Genomic DNA, 4518 nt, shown 5'->3' with positions numbered 1-4518 from the left:
TGCTGCACTGGGCTGGATTAACAGCAGTTATTCTTCCTGTCATATCGGAGGCTGGAAGCTGGCAAGCGGATCAAAATAGATTCCTGCATTTCAACGCCTCCCTTTCCTCAATAATATACAATACTGTTCTGTATTGGACAGGAAAACAACAAGTCTGCGCACTAAAAGTTCAGATAATGTACACTCTTTTAAAATGTCACAGAAGTTGTATTATGCACACACATGCTATACAGTTCATGGACAACCCATTTTTTATTGCATTATTAAAATAACATATAGGTTAATACATCATTTGCGTACTGTAGTCCGTCTCTCATTGTATAAGAGATATTATCTTGTGCAGTTTGGACGAGAGGAACCCAATGCTAAGCTTATCAAACTGTGCTATAATAAGAGACAACTTACACTGTACACACACAACTTATAATAAATAACAGCGATAAAGACTGAGCTCAAGAACTTCTATTAAACATAAAGAAGTTTTTAACTTTAGAATTGTGCCATGTGTTCTGTGCACTAGAGGACATCTGTACACAAATATAATACAAAGGAGAAAAACGCGCCACCCATACAAGTATCTTATTACAAATTAATGTTTATATATATTTTTTAAATTGCTCATACAAATTGATTCCATTCATTTGTAAAGAAATTGTCAGAAGACTGGCTAAATCCAGTAAACACACGCAGGGTGTGTATTTCTTTGTCGAGGGTCGAGGGATGAGGCTCCAGTACACACAAAGTCAATATGTGTTCAATCTTTAAACTGGTAAAAAGATTCTGAAAGTGTATGAAGCTCCAAGCAAGCTCAACTCATTTTGTAGAGCTGACGGAGTAGTCCGCAACCAGAGAGAATTCTTTTAGAATTATTTGTTTATCCCAGCAGACACCTTTATCCAAGGCAACTTACAGAGACTAGGGTGTGTATGCATCAGGTGCAGAGTCACTTACAACTACCCAAAAGCACAAGGAGGTTAAGTGACTTGCTCAGAGTCACACAATGAGTCAGTATGGCTGAACTGGGATTTGAACCAGGGACCTTCTGGTTACAAGCCATTTTCTTTAACCACTGGACCACACAGCCTCCTGTTAGGAAGCTACCCTGCCAGATCACACATACCCTAGCGTGGACACAGCTTTCAACCACGTGCTGCAGAACTGACACTGACACCAACCACCATGTGAAGAGAAACAGAACAGTGCCATTTCTAACATGTCTGTGATACTTACCAGGAGAATGTAGGGTTATTGCTTTTTTAGTTCTGGTCATCATACACTTCATACAGTACAAGAACACGGTTTATCTACAGTCTGTGGTGTAAAGATCTTTTCAGTGTCATTGTTTTACATGGTTGAGATCTGTACAGTATAGACTGGGGCTTTAAGTATTTTGAAATGTAACTTCATAATAGTCTCTAAATTTACATTAGGAACTTGTGGCAAAGTGCCCCGCCCCTGTGTGCATTTGTGTGTTCTGTGTATGTATGTATGCGTGCGTATGTTAATGTTGGTGTATAGATTGGTACATGGGATATAAACGGGTCTGTGTTTCACGTGTATTTAAAAAGTGTAGATTTGTATTTAGGCACGAGGAGGGCACAAATCACTTCACGTGCTGGTTAAATGTAATATGTGAGCACGGGGTTGCACAGAATTAATTCACGTGCTGGGATTCAAGTGAATAATTAATTAGTAATTGAATCCCAGCACAACAGTATAAATAGGCAGATTTTTAGTCACTCGTAGTTAGGTGTTCGGTGAGTGGAGAACGGGAGAGAGAGAGAGGAGTTAAAATAAATAAGAACGTAAATATTAGTGTTATCTGCTCACCGTGTTTTGTTCGTCTGTCTGTGCACTGTCTAGTCCGTTTTGTTCGTCTGTTTATTTTGGCGTGTAGTGCCGTGTCCTGTTTTGTATTCCGTTGTTTTCAAACCTTTTATTTGTTAATAAACGCTGAGTGCAGCCATTGCACTCAGCTCATCACAACCACTGTCTGTGTCTGTGTATTCCTTTCTGGTCTGACGCCACCCACTCTGGCCGTCTTTGTGACACGTGGTGTCAGAAGTGGGATAGCCGCGCCTCCAAGCGTCAGACCAGGAGGGGTTTTGTTTAAAAAAAAAAAAAAAGAAAAAATATATATATATAATGGCAGAAGACGCCATCAAAGTGCGGGACTGGATGCTGGAAAATGCTGGGCTGGAGTCCCAGTCTATACCAGTAGTCGTCCGGTTCCTGCAGTTTATGGATAGGGAGCGATGGGAGGCATATGCGAGGGAACAGACCCTAAGCACCTGGGAGGAAGGTGTGGGGTTGGTCCTCAGCTACCTGGAGGCAGTTATAAGTGGAACAACAGCCCAGGTAGCAGGTCCACCAGCAGAGGAAGAATGCCTGCTGGTTTTGCCTCCACAGCCCGAGCGGGAGGAGCCTGAGCGTCCACAGCCCAAATGGGAGGAGCCTGAGCGTCCACAGCCCAAACGGGAGGAGCCTGAGCGTCCACAGCCCAAGCGGAAGGAGCCTGAACGTCCTACGCCTGAGTGGAAGGAGCCCGAACATCCTACGCCTGAGTGGGAGGAGCCCGAACGTCCTACGCCTGAGTGGGAGGAGCCCGAACGTCCTACGCCTGAGTGGGAGGAGCCCGAACGTCCTACGCCTGAGTGGGAGGAGCCCGAACGTCCTACGCCTGAGTGGGGGGAGCCCGAACGTCCACAGCCCAAGAGGGGGGAGTCGGTGCGTCCACAGCGCAAAAGGGAGGAGTCGGTGCGTCCACAGCCCAAAAGGGAGGAGTCGGTGCGTCCACAGCCCAAAAGGGAGGAGTCGGTGCGTCCACAGCCCAAAGGGAGGCAAGTCGGGGCTTCCACAGCTCTGGGACCCAAGCCACCAGCAGAGGGAAAATGCCTGCTGGTTCAGCCCCAAGAGCCGGAAGGGGAGGAGTTACAGGCCCAACCCCCTGAAAATTTTTTTGGGGGAGAGGGGCAGGAGGCTGGTGTCCCCCAGCAGCCTCTATTCATGCTGCTGAAGGCAGCACGGCGCGCACCAGCCCAGCCGCCACAGCGGAGGGAGCCAGCGCCGCCAGGAGCAGAGGAGCTGCCTCTGCCTCCGCCACCTCCACCGGCAGGAACAGAGCAGCAGGAGCTGCCTCTGTCTCCGCCACCTCCACCGGAAGGAACAGAGCAGCAGGAGCTGCCTCTGTCTCCGCCACCTCCACCGGAAGGAGCAGAGGAGCAGGAGCTGCCACTGCCTCCGCCACCTCCACCGCTTTCTCCAATAGGAGCAGAGGAGCAGGAGCTGCCTCTGCCTCCACCACCACCAGGAGCAGAGGAGCAGGAGCTGCCTCTGCCTCCGCCACCTCCACCGCTTCCTCCACTAGGAGCAGAGGAGCAGGAGCTGCCTCTGCCTCCACCACCACCAGGAGCAGAGGAGCTGGAGCTGCCTCTGCTTCCGCCACCGCCCGGAGCAGAGGAGCAGGAGCTGCCTCTGCTGCCCGTACCTCCACAGGGAGTACGGTGGCCGGAGCCCCAGAAAGGGGAGCTGCCGGCCACGAAGAAGGGGGACGAGGTCTGGAGACCACTTTCCCCAGCAGCAGTTTCGCTGCAGGAGTTCTTGTGGCCGGAGCCCCACAGGAGGGAGTTGCCGGCTACGAAGAAGGGGGAGGTTGGGGGACCACCTGCCCCCGCAGCTTTTTCGCTGCAGGACGGGACCAGTATGCTGTCAGCCGTGCCACTACCGGCAGGGGAGCTGACAGCATTTCCAGACATGGGCCCACTGAAGCCTCCCTTCCCAGCCCGAGACTTTGGCCTGGACTGCTGGGTATTTAGGGGGGAGGTGGCCGTTGAGGCCATGTGTGCTGCGCACAAGGGGGGGTATATGTGGCAAAGTGCCCCGCCCCTGTGTGCATTTGTGTGTTCTGTGTATGTATGTATGCGTGCGTATGTTAATGTTGGTGTATAGATTGGTACACGGGATATAAACGGGTCTGTGTTTCACGTGTATTTAAAAAGTGTAGATTTGTATTTAGGCACGAGGAGGGCACAAATCACTTCACGTGCTGGTTAAATGTAATATGTGAGCACGGGGTTGCACAGAATTAATTCACGTACTGGGATTCAAGTGAATAATTAATTAGTAATTGAATCCCAGCACAACAGTATAAATAGGCACATTTTTAGTCACTCGTAGTTAGGTGTTCGGTGAGTGGAGAACGGGAGAGAGAGAGAGGAGTTAAAATAAATAAGAACGTAAATATTAGTGTTATCTGCTCACCGTGTTTTGTTCGTCTGTCTGTGCACTGTCTAGTCCGTTTTGTTCGTCTGTTTATTTTGGCGTGTAGTGCCGTGTCCTGTTTTGAATTCCGTTGTTTTCAAACCTTTTATTTGTTAATAAACGCTGAGTGCAGCCATTGCACTCAGCTCATCACAACCACTGTCTGTGTCTGTGTATTCCTTTCTGGTCTGACGCCACCCACTCTGGCCGTCTTTGTGACAGAACTCAATAGAAAAGATCAACCATCTTAATGAGAAC

The sequence above is a fragment of the Acipenser ruthenus genome, unplaced genomic scaffold (genome assembly GCF_902713425.1).
Source record: "Acipenser ruthenus unplaced genomic scaffold, fAciRut3.2 maternal haplotype, whole genome shotgun sequence".
Taxonomy (NCBI): domain Eukaryota; kingdom Metazoa; phylum Chordata; class Actinopteri; order Acipenseriformes; family Acipenseridae; genus Acipenser; species Acipenser ruthenus.
The sequence above is the reverse complement of the archived record's forward strand: the minus strand, read 5'-3'. Positions refer to the sequence as shown.